A 17,204-nucleotide genomic window follows, 5' to 3' on the forward strand; every position below is an offset into this window, starting at 1 on the left:
GGTTATTGTTTCATAATAATTTTTTGTTCATAAATTAGATTTAATTTATTCAAGAGAACAGACAAATGCAAATGTTAAAAATAAATTTTCTTGACAAGTGCATAGCAATCAGTAGCAAAATAAAGATATTCAAGAAGAATGACATTACACATAAATAATATTTGAACATGTATTAATAATAACTTTGTAGGAATTGTTTTTCAGTCCTCTCCTCAAATGCACTGCTAAGCCTGCAGGCGTCTCTCAGGGGGACCAGTGAGATCATTAATAAAAATAAAAACAGTGACTGACTGCACGCTGCCCGCAGTTTGACCTGCATGGAAAGATGCAAATATGCACCGGGGGCTTTATCAACGGGACTCAAATGTAACAGTCAGAGCCCCAGGGCCCGTATCACGAGGGCGTTTGTGTTCAGCTCCCCCCCCCCCCCCCCGACCCCACACGCCACCCCCACCCCACCCAGTTGACCGGAGCGGCACTTAACGTCCCCCTGCGGCAGTATCGTTTGATTTGGGAGCGGGGCGGAGGGGGGGTCCGGCCGGACTGTAGATCAGCAGACCTCTGTCCCCCTATCACTGACCCACTGCATTCATCACCAAACCCCACGCAGGAGGCCAGCTGATTGCTTTCTGGGACCGGCATACGGTCGCTTTCAGGGACAATCACAAATATCTAATTAAATAAGCAGATGGCCTGGTGATGTCCATATGCCAGCGATGCATTATATGTCTTACACACCCCTCCTCCCCCCCCCCCCCCCCCCCCCCCGCCACCAGGCTAAGGTTGCGGTGCCGTCCTTAACTATGAGTTCCCAAGACCAGTGAGCACCTATGCAGTGATAGGAAAAATCTAATCAAAATATGTTTATTTTGCGTGGAGACCAGAATATAAATACAGAAAGAATGGAAAACAGAGCCGTAAAGCTTTTCTAACGCCATGCTTACACATAAAATATATACAGATATTTATAAGATGATGATACAATCATTTTTAATTTATTTTATAATTTATTAATTTAAGTATGTATGTATGTATGTATGTGTTACTCAAACACTTTTCAGTCATATTTGTGTTCTGCAGCTGAGTTCCGTTTGACCAAATGCGTTGAGGCGTAGCTGTTTGCACTTCTATGGACTTTAATGAGCTGCGGCAATCCCGCAATATGGGGCAGTATATGCCAGTAGATGGGCTATAAATAGCCCTACAACTGATTTGATGAATATTTTATTTGCGATTGTAAACAAGCGCGCAGAACAAACGCGGCTACACGGGCCTTTTGACGTGAGCGCCACGTCAATAAATTATGGGCCGAACACATCCATGCATAATTAATGGCTCTGATGATTTCACCTCAAGGGGGCGCCATCTCTAAAGATGAACCGGCTGCGATGTGCTTTGAAACGGACAGGGACGCCCCACAGGGAGCGTGCCGACATACTGCAGCAGGTACATAAATCTGCTTTACACGCCGGTAGCATTAAGGAATTGGACCGTGGCGGCGGAGACACGCCCTCCCGCGGAGGTGCGTCCGCGAGGGGTGGACCGGTGATTGACAGGGCAGGTGACACTGATTAATCCCAACACGCGGTTTGAACTCTGGCTCGATCCACGGACGAAAAGTCAACCTGAACACCAAATCCTCAAAATAGGCCGATGCTGATAGTGTTCGGGCTCACGGCACGAGGTACTTTTCTACGGGGAGAAGTCGACAGCCTTTCAGATTCTCAGTGTCTCTATGTAAACATTCAAATCAGTCAAATGTGTTTGCGTCAGGCTCTCTTTCATAAGCCCCCCATATGTGATGCCGCCTAATCACACCATGCGCAAGACTGAAATAATCTGTAAATCAAAGGATTTGAGATGCGGTCTTTGGAGAATTTCATGCAAAGTTCATTGGGGATTATGCGATGGGTAAACATCCACAGTGGCTCTGGCCCTGCACACTCAAACGTCCCTTCAGCGTCCCCGCTGTTTAAAAAAAAAAAAAAAGTAAAAAGCTGACCTTTGGATTTGATTGGTTCCAGTTTATTGCCTCAAATTTATGACCTTGGCACTGAATCCTCATGCACAAATAAGCTGTGGAACTTCTTGTCCAAATACTTGATGACCACACAAAATAAAGACAGTGCTGGAACAACCCAGCCTAAGTCACAACCGTCTCCTTAGGCTGTTAAAGCCAGGCAGGGAAATGACTGCATAAATATATGGACATTACATTAATATGCCACATTCTGCTTATTTGTTCATTTATGTATTTATTTTTTGATTGACATAGTACAGGCGCCTGCTCATGCATAGGTGATTCATTCTTCGAAACCATAACCAGTGAGAAGGCATGAATGCTGGTATACCTGGAGCAGGTTTTCTGAACGTGTATCATGCGCACTTCAATCAGACGCTCAGAGGCCTCCTCCAGGAATTTAGCTCCAACAATCAATACCAGCAATGGTACGAACAACCGTAATTTGATGTGTACAAATAATAATAAAGCATTTTACAGCATTTTCTGACATGCGGACAGATACATTTATTGAATGACAGCAAAGATGAGCGAAAAGCCCTCCCCCACACGCAAACACACACTCCCCAGAAACTTAATATGCTTCCTGTATCTTGACATAGGTGGTCAGTGGAAGTATATTATAGTTCTATTTTAGCACATGTAAATCCCCCTTTAGGTTAATGTTTTTCTTTGTAACACAGTTTTCTTCTGTTGTCTAAATAACACTTATGAATACCAAAATTAAATTGTCATAACTCGTGTTTTTTACATTTTCTCCTTTTTAAAGAGGCGCACATATTACTAAAACTAACTAAAAATTACTGACTAAAAATGTATAGGATGAAGATTATCTGGATCTGAACAAGATATTAAGTGGAATTACACAGAAGTAAAAAAAAAAAAAAAAAAAAAAAAAAGGTTGATTCCCATATTGCCATTAGTATAGTAAACCTTAGCCTGGATTGACTATCAGAATTTAATAACACTGGAATCCGGTTTCCTTGGTGACCAGTACTTGATTACTGGCCCTAATCTTCTTTAATGTGGCTTAATTCTGTGTATTCTCCAGTCTAAACCTTTTTCCAAATGCATGATTAAATAACCATGTGCAGGATAGACTTATAGGCTGCTGCAGTATGTATATTTTTCTTGTATGCTTTCTACAATTTTATTTATTCATTTAATTTTTTTTTTGCTGTCCAAATTTTTTTCTTATTTGAGCCAATGAAGGGTTTTTACTGGTTGACGTTACCTCAGCTGTAGTGCTTAACAGTTGGGACATAATGTAACTGGGTTACTGAAAACAGGATGTCATGCCAGGGGAAAGATGGGTTTAAGTTGGCCAGGGTGTCCAGGGTTACTACAGTATTAATTGTGCTTAACAATGTGCCTGCCCACCAGGAGCACCACAGACTATCAGCTGTGGCCAATGAGAGACACGTCTTCTCTGATTGGTGGTCGTTCTTTCGTGCGGCAACTCCTCACCAATCACTAAGATTGTTGGTAACAAAAGAAAAATCCAGCACTAACTGGTTATATCATCTGTCTGTGCTCCCTTTATCCTTGAAGTACAGCCAGAAAGTATACACCAATCACCATGAGGGGCTATTCTGTTTCTTCTCACCAATGCACTCAGTGATTGGTGGATGTCCTCTCTGTCCTTATCTGTGAAAAGTGACAACAATGCCCCATCTTATTATCCCCTGGTTATAACATAATAATGAGCTTTCTAAACATAATAATTATCTAGTTGATCACAAGGCTGGCATGGTGGACATGGGGATAGCACCTTGGTCTCACAGTAAAGGGGGTCTGAGGTTCAAATGCTTACAGTCCACGCTGTCTGCAACTTGTTAATGACCCCTTCTATAATGTATTAAGTTACTAATGGTAGCCTTCGTGTTACTTTTTAGTAATAGAAAGTGCATATTGCAGGGATAGTCAGCGATACCCCAGTTTCTAACTCCAAACGTCAGTAAGGAACTGGAGGACGGACCTTCATTCAGGCAAGAGGACCATCATGCTGAGGTTACATCTACCTGCCCGGTGAGATCCTGCAACCTGTGCTGAACCTGCATATGCTTACAACTGCTTTAGGACAAATAGATCTAACTCCCTGCTTTGCTGAATAATAAATGCCTTCTTGCCTTTTACACATCACTGTGTGCTTAACTGGGTCTCCTTTCGGGTTGTGGTTAATACTCAGGTGGCTTCGTGTGACGTCTGGTGGTGTACACCTGGTTATTAAATGCAGGTGAGTTACTGGTCATAACAGCGTACTGAGGGCTGAGTTGGTGACTGGCATGCGGGCTAATGCATTGGAGGTATGCATATTATTCACACACAGCGCTACCAGCAGCAAGAGACAGTGATGCTGGAAACTAAATTTCCCACTTCCAAATTGGTGAGAATAAACGGGGGGTGGTTAAAATAAAGAGACTTCACATTTAATGAGCTGTCCACATTAAAGCTGGACACCAAATGTATTTTAGTCACATGGAACATTTCATTTCTTCTTTTGAATTATCTACATGAAACAAAAAGCTCAAAACGCATTACATTAAAACGTTTCACTGGAGACAGTGGAGAATAAAAACTTACATTTCTTTCATTTAAAAGTTGTTTGACATGAACCCGGCTCACATTGAACGCCCATGCCAATTTTAATATGGAGGATCTATCTTAAGAACACTTCTGTTTTACTTGACTGGATCTTATGTTGTGGAATTACCTCTGTGTACATCAAATTAAATCATTTCATTTGTGAGGGATTATGTTTCATGAAATGATTCTGATTACAAGAAAAAGAATGAATGCATCTTGACTCCTGTAATATATATCCATAAGGTCCTTTTCTGTTCTAATTAACATTTGAATGTCAAGTGCAAGCACATTGCAAAAGGTCATGTCACTATATTGGATGCAATTAAGTAAAAAAAAAAAAAAAAGTCTCTTCTTCCTGGTGGATATGCTTTAATTTAATTGGTTTGCTTGTTTATCTGGCAGACCAATCAAAAACAGGCTTTTTATAGTGAATAATAGTGATAACAATAGTGATAAGATTGCCAGCCTTAATGAACACCATGATGTATTCCATTAGGACAGGTCTTCAGTGCTTCCGCTGAGACCATCAGTGGGTCCCACAGCAAGATATAAAAATGTCTCAAGCGAATACATTTTTATTAAATTATGGTGTGAAATCTTGATGCTGGGTGGATGAATGTAATATATTGGCTGCCATACGCAGCCAATATATATATATATATATCAAATATCACTGTCTTACTACAAGCCAACATGTAGCTTGGAATAATCCGCGTGTTACCAGCATGCTTAAGTTTGTCAGATCAAGAGTTTGCCACTAATCTCCATATTATAACAGGATAATCACCTGACACCGTAAGCCCCAGCTTTTACATGTTATTTTGATTGTGACGTGCGTGCTTTGGTATCCTGAAAGAAAATCATTTTCAGAAGACCCATTTCATTTAACTGTTTCTGAGGGAACTAAAATAACAGATGGATATTGTCGGGGGGGGTACAGAAATTCGCCCCCCTCATTTTACGAACGCTAGCGCACTGAGGCTATATTTCTTATTTCTTCTTGCGCAGTCAGATTTCTGGTCCAGTGGCTCTCATTGTCTCTGCAGTCATCTGAATATTCCCCAAAAAAACGATCTCCCTTCTCTCTGCTGTAAGATAACGTTCAGTCTCCCTACTCTCTGCAGTAAGCTAACGTTCAGTCTCCCTACTCTCTGCAGTAAGCTAATGTTCAGTCTCCCTACTCTCTGCAGTAGGCTAATGTTCAGTCTCCCTACTCTCTACAGTAAGATAACGTTCAGTCTCCCTACTCTCTGCAGTAGGCTAATGTTCAGTCTCCCTACTCTCTGCAGTAGGCTAATGTTCAGTCTCCCTACTCTCTACAGTAAGATAACGTTCAGTCTCCCTACTCTCTGCAGTAGGCTAATGTTCAGTCTCCCTACTCTCTACAGTAAGATAACGTTCAGTCTCCCTACTCTCTGCTGTAAGATAACGTTCAGTCTCCCTACTCTCTGCAGTAAGCTAATGTTCAGTCTCCCTACTGGGGGGGTAGTGGCCATAATGGCCATGTAAAAAGAAAATCAATCAATGAATGAATAAATAACAGCTGGTATGCTACTTCAGAAAATGGCTCATTTACCGGTGTGGCAGCTGACAGCACCTGAGATGAAACCTGTCGATATCCCGTCGTCCTGCTGTGGAGAGGAAGGTGGCGTTTACTGATGAAGAGGAAGGTGGCATTTACTGATGGAGAGGAAGGTGGCATTTACTGATGGTGAGGAAGGTGGCGTTTACTGATGGAGAGGAAGGTGGCTTTACTGATGAAGAGGAAGGTGGCATTTACTGATGGAGAGGAAGGTGACATTTACTGATGGAGAGGAAGGTGGCGTTTACTGATGGAGAGGAAGGTGGCATTTACTGATGGAGAGGAAGGTGGTGTTTACTGATGAAGAGGAAGGTGGCGTTTACTGATGGAGAGGAAGGTGGCGTTTACTGATGGAGAGGAAGGTGGCGTTTACTGATGGAGAGGAAGGTGGCGTTTACTCATGAAGAAAGAGGTAGAGATCACAACCAGAGCCCAGCGAGCACGCTTTCTCAGATCCTTTCACAACCACGTCATTTTATTCCCACAAAATACAAACAACATACTGCAAATACTTAAATGCCAGATTTGATGACTCTTCCATTACACATCGTTTGTGAAGTGTCTGCATTCAGAGAGCAAATCAAAACAGATTTTTAACCACCCTCAGTTGGCTACTTTTTATTTATTTATTTTTTATTTTTTAATTCTCAGAATGCATCAGCAATATAATTGTGTGTCTGGCTGGTCCAGGACCAGGAGCTGATCTCAGGTGTCTCCTGTGTAGAATCTCCCGTTGGACCCCTCCACAGTCAGATTACGCAGATGGGGTTTGGAAGCGTGTTTGAAGGTTTGGGGGCAGATGGGGTTTGGAAGCGTGTTTGAAGGTTTGGGGGCAGATGGGGTTTGGAGGTGTGTTTGTAGGTTTGGGGGCAGATGGGGTTTGGAGGTGTGTTTGTAGGTTTGCCCGTCATTCGATGCCTGCATGCCCACCCTGTTCCACATCAGTACTTTTTCAGCAGAGTTCCCCCTGGCCTGGATATGGTGGCGCACGCTTGTTCCCTGGTTTCGATGCCCGCGCGGGGGTGGGGGGTGGGGAGGGGGACGTCTGCTGTGCACCTGAGCAGGTGTGCAGGTGCCACTCTTCTCTCTGTGTGTCTTTTGGATTGTTGTGTAGTGGCTGGCTGTGACTGTGGGGTTGTGTTGTGTAGTTCGCCCGGCATCCCCGCCACCCCCCCCTCCCCCCCACCCCGGGGGCTTAGCGATTATCTGGCCTTCATCGCTAATCTCACACGCCATTTGGAGAGGTTCTCATCTTTACACCTACGGCGCCCGCCGACTGTTTTCGGATCAGTCGTCCTCTCTGGTTCGCTCCGACTCCCCCACAGAGCACGCACCACCTCGCCTCCTCAACGCAACGCAGCCGAGCCACATGGTACGCGCCGGGCCTGTTTATACCCAGAAGGCCCGTGTGCAGAGCCACTCTCTCTTCATTCTCACCCCTGGAGACAGGAAGTTCCTGTGCGACTCACAGGAAGTGGCCGGAAAGCCTCTGGGGCTGTATGAAAAGGCAGGCTGATTGAGTGGTGAACATCATTTCCTGGCGTACCTGGATGCCTGCGAGGGGGACGGGGATGAAAACCAAATCGAGTTTCCCATCTTTGATTCCTTTCATCAGCTTCTGATACACATAATTATTGCATTTTTGAATGCACTTTGTGGCCTTGAATAATCATCCTTAAATATCAGCGCTTTGTTGGATTTCGCATGTTTAATTGGTGGAAAACTGAAGGAGGTAAAGCACATAGAAAGGTGTGTCAGACTTCTGCTGAGAGTAATTTGCAACAGCCACTCGAACAGAAGATCTGACCCAGAAAAACACATTGTGCAACAGACACACGGGTTAAAATACTGTGGAGGATTTAATCAAGCTCGTAATTACCGTTCCACTAAGGAGGACAAAACATCTAATGTGCGAACAAAAGTAGTTGAAATAACTTTGAAATTGGCTACTTTTGTTGTGTTGACAACTGTTTAAAAAATGCTATGATCACTATTCTCCAGAGTTTTAACTACAAACACAGAACAGATGGAAATGCTGTTCTATGACTCTCTCTCAAAACACACCATGCTTTATTTGGGAGAAGAAAAAAAAAAGTATAAAAGTTTCATCAAATGCGGGACTATTCCCACTGGAAATTGCAGTCTTTAAACTACCGTGATTAGCATTCAGAGCAGATCGAAGTGTTCTTGGGCCATAAGCTATTGAGATGGAAAACATTTAAACATCCAATGCACTGTTGCATTGAAATAGCACAATAAATAAATAAATAAATAAAACAAACCTAGCCTGTGTAACGGTTGTGTTCTCGCCTTTCAGAATGTGAATTCTATATAGTGCTCCAGGGGATAGTCAAGGACGTTACATCATACCTTTAGAACTAAATTTGATTTGACATTGTAGATAAATATTGATAAATTCTGTACCCCCTGCAGCACTTTTATTAATCTTTTCCAAAAATCACAGGTGATGTGGCGCACTTACGATGCGTACATAACGGATTGGTTTCTCCGACATTTTGGGAATTTCACTCCCCGGTGAATGACAGCGTATCACAGATATGATGAAGGCCTAGTGAACGTTCTGAGCATGGGGCCCTGTTTGTGATGCACAGAAACACGCGTTCCTCCATTTATGATTTTCCATTATCTTGACACTAATCGCTACATTATGCAATTCTATCGGGATCATTGTTCATGCAGTGTTATCTACTACTTCACGTTTAGATATTTTTTCCCACTTCCATTCTAACTGCATGGAATGTTATTCATTTGCGTTATATTCAGAAGGGATTTAACGAGGCAAACTAAACCAATGGCGATTGTCAGGATTAAAATGTGGTTTTCTAGTTTGAGGAAAGCATTTTAGTGATATCGCACTGAAATCATAAAAATCATGATTACAGGTGCATGCTGTGAGTCTGTGTAAGCTGAGTGGTTGTGTCACTGGCAGTCATTAGTCAATCTTACATTTAGCGCTGCTGAGGAGCATATCTCACATTTTTATGTAGGGTGCTTTAATTTCATCAGTAACCATAAAAACACCATGGGAAAGTAAATTAAATTAAATGTGTGATTCTGTCACACATCCAACAAACAGCAAACATTAGCATGACCATGTCCTGTAGAACAATATTTTAGCTGGATCATTTTGCACTTTTTTTTTGGCTGGCTACAACCAAGATGGGAAAAGATTCATAACATGCCGCCGTAGCAGTGATTGCTCTGGTTAACAGGTGAAGTAGACACATCTCCACCTGGCGCGTCTGTCACAGGGGCACAGCGACAGATCGGCTGTTTTATAAGAGCGGACGGCTGCCGTCGGCGTGTTTTGATTGGCAGGCCGGTCTGATCGCACACGTTAACGGGGGACAGGAAGTCCGAGCGGGAAAAAGCGTCTGGCGAGCGAGCGAGCGAGCGGACCCTGGCGCGGCCGTCGGGAGCGTGTGATCGCAGCCATGGCGACGGCGTGATCGCAGCCATGGCGACGGCGCCATCGCACCCGTTCCTGCAGGATGCTCTGAGTCACACTCGTCTGTCACCGCCCCGTCACCTCATCCTCACACCTCCGCAGACAGGAAGCAAACAGAAAGCCTGAGCACATTCCCCAGGGCACACTCATTGCCTTCCCCACTGCCCAGTTATGAGGGACAGTCTGTCATGGAGTAAAGTCAGAAATCACAAAGGCACTCGTCAGTTCTGTTCATCACACAGTTCAGTCCTGTTCATTACACAGTTCTGTCCTGTTCATCACACAGTTCCGGTACTCCAACAGAGAGCCTAACCAAAACACAGGCGTGGTCAATTGCAGTGGGCTTAGCTGGAGTCTAACCACAGCTTCAAATCACTAGATCACTGAACAGAATTACAGCTGGTACAACTATCCTAATCTGCGAAATAAGGAGAAGTTGTTCCAGTTGAAATGCAGTTCTGTGGCCCAAAGGCTTAAACTTGAGGTTTAAACTCTGGCTAAGCACACACCCGTAGACTTTGAGACAACCACTGGTTTGTTTAGAAAATAACAACAACCCTCTCAGGCCTTTTAAAAAAGATAATAGAAGTCACTGGCTATGTCTTATACATGGTAGAATTTTATTAGTAGTAGTAGTAGTAGTAGTAACAGCAGCAGTAGTAGGAACAGTACTAGTAGTAGTAGTACTAGTATTCATTGTAATGAAAACTGAACTTTGCTTGGAGAATGTTAAGAAATTGAGACTTTGCAGGCATGTTATATAAAAACAGAACAGAACTTAATTCACTGACTCAAACTGTTCTGTTAAGCCTAGCGGAAAACTGTAAAAGACAGAAACAATTCTCATAATTAAATTCTCTGATGAGTCTACCCCAGGGACAGACACGCAGTTTTAATAACAGGAGATTTGGCTTCATCCTCGCTGTCCTTTGATTCTCCATTAAGGCGATTACTCTAAAACAGTTTTAATGAGTAGAAATGTGTGTGTGTGTGTGTTTGTGTGTATATATATATATATATATATATATATATATATATATATATACACACACACACACATTTATTTTTGAAGTGACTATCTGTTTATGTTCTTTTTATCTTCCAGTTAAAATGAATTGAATTTTAGACTCAACTATGTGTTTACACGCATAATCTTAAAGCTGCTAATTCAGTATGCAACGTTCTCTCTCTTTTCTAGTGATGTTTCCTATTATTTACTCATTTTTTCTGTTAGTAATGGTGTGTGCCCTGCGATGGCAACTTGCCTGTCTCTTGCCCAATGCATGCTGGGATAGGCTCCAGCTCAATATTTATAATGAGCTAAAATACAGCTGTTTTAACATATTTCTCACCTCATTTCTGTTCTCAGAATGATTTATTGGTGAAATAAGAACTTTAGAAAAAGTTTAAAACAGCTCAGCTTGGCTAGCTCATTGTACTAGCCACTAGTCGAGTCATATTAAAAACATTTCTAATTAATTATGCTTAAAATGAGCAAAAAATTCAGTGATTATAATAAATATTTCTCACCTCATTTTCATTCTTAGAAAGATTTTCGGAACATTTATTGGTGAAATGAGAGAACTAAAAAATTGTGAGCTTGGCCTGTCTCGTCTGCCGTCGCACAATGCATGGTGGGATATTAGGTCCATTCTCCTTCAGGCAAGGATGCATCGGATGCAGACTCGATATTTGAGGAGAATCAAGACCGCTTCCGGGATCCTTAACCGCTCTTGCTTCTTTGCGTTCTTGCTTTTGGAACAGGACTTGGGCCGTTAAATATCATGGCACACAGGTTCACAAGACCGCAAGAAAACTGAGAAACACCCGAAATGTCCAGGGGAATAATTAATAATCATGGTTCAAATTTCATAAAAATTCTACTCCAGATTTTTGGTTAAATTTGTTCACCCCGCGTCTCGATTTTAGAGTTCACTTTGTGTGTGTGTGTGTGTGTGTTCGGAGAGCTGAGTCTAGGAAAACGAAATGGCTGTGCCAGGTACCCAGGGACTGTTTGCTCCTGATTTCTGACCCACCGATGGGCTGCTGATTGCTACCGGTCTGGCAGTCGCGCATGTGGATGGGAGGTCACTGAATAAAGCCCTCAGTAATTAACTCTCATAATTAGAGGTAATGTTTGATTGCACCCCCGAGACCATCTGTTCTTTGCTTAGTTTGGCACTATTTACCCAGGGCTTATAATCAGCAACTAAACATTTTAATAAACAAGACTTAGACACTTGCGGGCAGTCTATTAAAGACCACCCCCCTCCTCCCGCCACTCGCTCTCGGGAGAGAAGGGGGGTACGGTGGCGCTTTGAAATGAAGAATCCATGGCCTGAATTAATCAGCCAAAATACGAGAGAGAATTTCACCAGCATCAACTGGATGAGACACGTTTCAAGTGTCTTATGTGCACAGGCATGTGTGTGACACACATACTGCCACTCAACAGGCTGGCAGATACTGGATGCTTGATGAATGTCTATCACATCATGCTGCTATTATTATTATTATTATTATTATTATTACCACCATCATCATCATCATCATCATTTTTGTTGTGGCAGTGATGCTGCTGTCGAAAGATTACATTATCAGCCTTGTTGTTTCTGAATTAAATTTGGTTGGTAGCTTTATCATTATTTTGAGTATTATAATGCTGGTTTTGTATTTCAGAACTGCGCAGTTGTCGTCTTCTCGTGTATTATGGTCTGTATGTGTGAAAATAGCATCGCCGATCAGCAGCAAGGCCGAAGCCAAGCCAGCCCTCTCAGCTCGGCAATAAGAACAGCAGGTGCAATGTGCAGCGACATCTGCAAATGGATTCCTGCGATGCGGATACTGGCAAAACAATTAATTAGGCTCGCGAGTACATCGCCGGCCGCGAACGAGCAAGAACATTATCTGGGGTTCCGCTGGAAACGCGCCTCACAGAAGAGACGACCGGCGACCGCCCCGCGGCATTCCTCGCATCGCCCTGGCGACGGCCTCGTTCCCGCGCCATCGATCGCCGATTATCAAAGCCATCTTCGGGGGTCGATTCAATCAAAAGCGCAAGAGTGTTGACTCTTATCTCCACCGCGTGTACTTTGCTCCTTGAACTTGTTTTTTGGCGGTTTTGTCTATGAGGCATTTCTGTTTATTCAGTGTATTCTCTGGTCATTTAGTCTATTATGCCTGGGACATTTTACCTTTGGATACTGCTAGGCAAGCACCTTTTTTCCCTCTCTCTGTGATTGCAGTGTAATTCCTAAAGGGATGGTAAAAGCTGCATTTGTACTTAGAGAGATTACAGGTTCTTGTGAATACCGGACGACTCCAGTAAGACATGAGCAAGAATAAAAAGGAGCATTATGAGACTGACACCCCACAGGTTTTCATTAGAGCATGCAGGCCCAATGAGTTACAGATTGGGGGGGGGGGGGCTGTCTGAAATGAAATAGTGGAGTTGTACAGATCTTTAATTATTTCTCCATAAAAAAAGTAGTTGCCAAAAGGAAAATCCATTTCAAATCAATGGACAGCACAATCTTTTTGAGTTGTTTTGAGATGTATTTTCCTTAGTGCAGCTACTTTTTTATGGAGGAAAACTTATAATTATAGATGTAATGTAGCTATAATTATACGCCTGTTTTGGGATTAGAAATGACATAATTACAGGTAAATTACTGACGAGGACTGTTTTCTACATGTTGCACAGCGTAGCCCTCAAAGTATTTCCATAACTTTCTGTACAGGCATTAATCATACATTAAACTGTTAGGTTAGAACCTGGATAAATAATCAGGCCATTATTAGGTAATGTAGGATTATTCATTTATTTATCAATGTTTAAAAAAGTACCAGTCTATGCTGATGTGTGTCCTGTGGCCTCAACATAAGTTCCATGTCCATGAAGCCCCCCCCCCAGCGTATTGTTTAGGGTTAGGGTTAGGGCTGGGGTTAGGTTTAGGTTTAGGTTTAGGTTAGGGTTAGTCATTTGTTATGGGTTTTTTTATTTCTTTGTGCACCCATGTTTTATTTCCCCCACACTTACTGACAGATACCTTTTAATGACTCTAATTATGATATAATTAGCCATGTCTCTGTGATCACAGTGCAGATATTTCAGAGTCTGCAGCGCTTACGGGGACCCCTGGAGGCCAGGAGCTGAAATGCAGGTTGACAGCCCAGATGGTCACATGACACGCGTGGCTGCCTCAGCATTAAGATGGCGGGATTTCCAGACCTCTTAAATCTGTTAAAGCGTCACTACGCCAGGTACGTGCGCCAATCCGCACCCCAAAGCAACTGGTCCAGCCCCCTTTCCCCCCACCTAGAAAAGCTGAAAAAACATATAAATAAAAATATTGAGCAAACAGTCCGCCCCAAAGATCTGAAATATTAATCTGCCCTTTTGACAGCAGCGTGTGATTGTGAGCTGTTCCACACCCTCAAAATAGAGCCCAATTAAAGTCATACACTCGCCGCAAAGAGCTACTTCTCTCTCTCTCACACGACATATGTGAATGCCGTCAAGGTGTTGGATTTAATTAATTATTTTTGTTTTTGGAAAACAGAAAATGTATGGTAATAAAAATAAACTTGTATGCACCGTACACTCAAAAAAAGTTCACATTTTCACATCACAAAAATAACATATGGTGATAACTGAAAGGTGAAGTATTTGTTTGAATTAATTTTTTTTTTTTTTTTTTTTACTTTTCATAGTCTGCCCACACAAGGGCATTCTAAGGGATGATACAGTTGATATTGACATTTTTGTTTCTAGAATTAATTGTTAAAGTAAATAACAAATAAATACAACAATGTTTTACTCATTAATGTAATAATTAAACATGATCTATGTATAATGTAGTCAATATATTCTTATAATTTTTTGTGCTGATGTTACCGTTTACAGCGAGGCTGCCTGCTGTCCCCAGTTATAGTTCAAATGAAAATCTACGGGACGGTACATCTCCAGGAGCAGGATTGGGCAGCCCTGTTTTACGATGTGCGTACAACTGAACATTTGGACGCAACAGCTGTAAAAGTAGATAAATCTTTATTCAATCTAATGAAAATGGCTCTGGGTTTGGCCCAGAGAACGAAAGCCCCTGCAGGCAGATTTCTCCGGTCATTATCCTGGTGGGGTCTCCCATCCTCGGCTCGAGCGGCCCATGCATATGCATTTAAAAAGGCAAGAAAGCAATTTGCACGGGCCATAAAAAGCACTTCTAGAAAAGTGTATTTGGGGTAAGATAACAGCCAGCTTCACTTTTGGCTTGCATATATATATATATATATATATATATATATATATATATATATATAAAAAGAGAGAGAGAGAGAGAGAGATAAAGGGAGGGAGGGGGAAAGAGAGAGGAAGAGGGAGAGGGGGGAGGGAGAGAGAGGAAGAGAGAAGGAGAGGGGGGAGAGAGAAAGAGGGAGAGACAGAAACAGATAGAGAGGGAGAGGGGGAGAATGAGAGAGAGGAAGAGGGAGAATGAGAGTGGGGAGAGAGAGAGAGAGAGCCCCTATCTATACAGGAGACTGCAGACTAGCGTGTGCTCCCCTCCACACACGTCCTGCCATGTTCCGTCCCTGTCCTCCCCGCAGCCCCCCGAGCCACAGAGCCTCTGCACCGCACTTCTCACACAGCTGACACCCGCACAAATACAGATGGCCCATCGATCAGAGGACGGCTTAGCGTGCGATTGGCCGCAGGACCGCTCCCCTCCGCGGGTGAGGGGGCCAATCGCGCGCTGCCCAAGGCGGCTGCCAGCAGTGGTTAGCACCGAGGTGGCAGAGAATTTGACTGCGGACTGTGGGGGGGCAGAACTTCACTGAGAGCCGTTTAGTTTAGCTGCCTAGGCTGTCTGACCACAACTATGCCATATTATCATGAGTATGAGGGCTTTGCGTATTGTTCTGTGTTCCATGACATTGCACTGATAGAGGACCTTGGAATGTGTCTATCTACTGATCACTTTTTATGAGGGAAAACTGCGAAACCCTGGTTGATTTATATATTTATTTATTTATTTATTTATTATAGCTGCTCCATGCATAGAGAGTTAAAATTATTCTTTTGTAGTAATAATCAAATTACCATTGTTTGACTGATCTGACTAATGGGACTCCTACACACAATATCTGTCAAAGAAAAAAAAAAAAAAAAAGAATTAAATCAAAGGTGAAAAACCTTTTAAAGCACACTTATGGTATGTAGTTCTGACCAAGTCTGTTGATGCATAAATTATTCTTGTTGGCAATTATCTGAGCTTTGTCCTAGCAGAAAATGAATTGCATTCAGGTTGTATTTATTTATTTATTTATTTGTTTGTTTATTTTGCCTCCTCCTTTACACAATTATTCTAATAAATGCAAGTCATTAGGTTTTTCCAGGTCCCTATTTACATATAAACTCGGTGCTTGTGAGCGGACCGGAAAGCGAACACCAGTCTCAGAATCCTCCCCTCGTTTCATTAAAGCTTCCCTTTATCTGCATTTAACCACTTTGTTTTTAATGTGGTCTCTGGGATGAATTACTCATGGTACACACATACACACTCACACACAGTCTCTCTCTCTCTCTCTCTCTCTCACACACACTCACACACTCTCTCTCTCTCACACACACACACAGGAACGCACACGCGTACACACCAGCTCACACGCACACACACCAGCTCACACGCACACGCTCGTTTTTCTCTCATCGTGAGGATGCATGTACTGATAATAACTTGTGGGGACATACACACACACTCTCTCTCTTGCACGCAGACACACACACACACACACGCACACTAGCATTATCCACTGGTATATGGTTTTAAACAAACTATGCAGTACAGGAGGTGGAGACTCAAGATCCACACACAAATTTCCAAATGGAAGGAAAAATATTTCTGTGTTACGAACGCTTCACTTTCAGTGAGCAGGTGACCACACCCTCAGCAGTCAGAGTACCACCTATTTCACCTGTCAGTCTGTAAGGGAATCAACAGAAAAGCAACCCCTTCATAAAGGAATCATTTTCCATACAGCGCATCACAGAAAGCACGGGCTGATGTGACTGATTGAAAGTGTTGACTGTGATGTGAACGCGGAACGATTACTCTTCACACCATCCGTCGCTATCTCTGACATCACACGGCCCAAGGAGGGTAAATCATCCTCCAGCAGGCATTACGAGGCTAATTAAGAGCAATCAACAGCTCGTTACCGTTCGGAGATTGCAATTAAGGGAGGAACGAGTGGCAGCGTGCGCAGTGGGTCCCTGGGACAGCGTTCGGGGGTCCATGGGCGGTACACCACTCAGCTGGAGGACCGTGGAGGGCTGGCTGCCACCGGACTTTCAGAGGGGGTGTGCTGGTCTACAGTCTCCCCTATACGGGATGCTGCTGCATTCTGACGGGCACAGGTATGCTCCATTCATAGATTAAAAAAGGTATTAAAGAATAAAGTAAAAAAAAAATTTTTTTAAAAACTCTAATGGAAAGAAAAGGTCTGAGTAAGTCAAGCCACAGGAGCTGTGCTCTGGGAAGCATTAAAAC

The sequence above is a fragment of the Anguilla anguilla genome, chromosome 5, assembly GCF_013347855.1.
Source record: "Anguilla anguilla isolate fAngAng1 chromosome 5, fAngAng1.pri, whole genome shotgun sequence".
Lineage (NCBI taxonomy): Eukaryota > Metazoa > Chordata > Actinopteri > Anguilliformes > Anguillidae > Anguilla > Anguilla anguilla.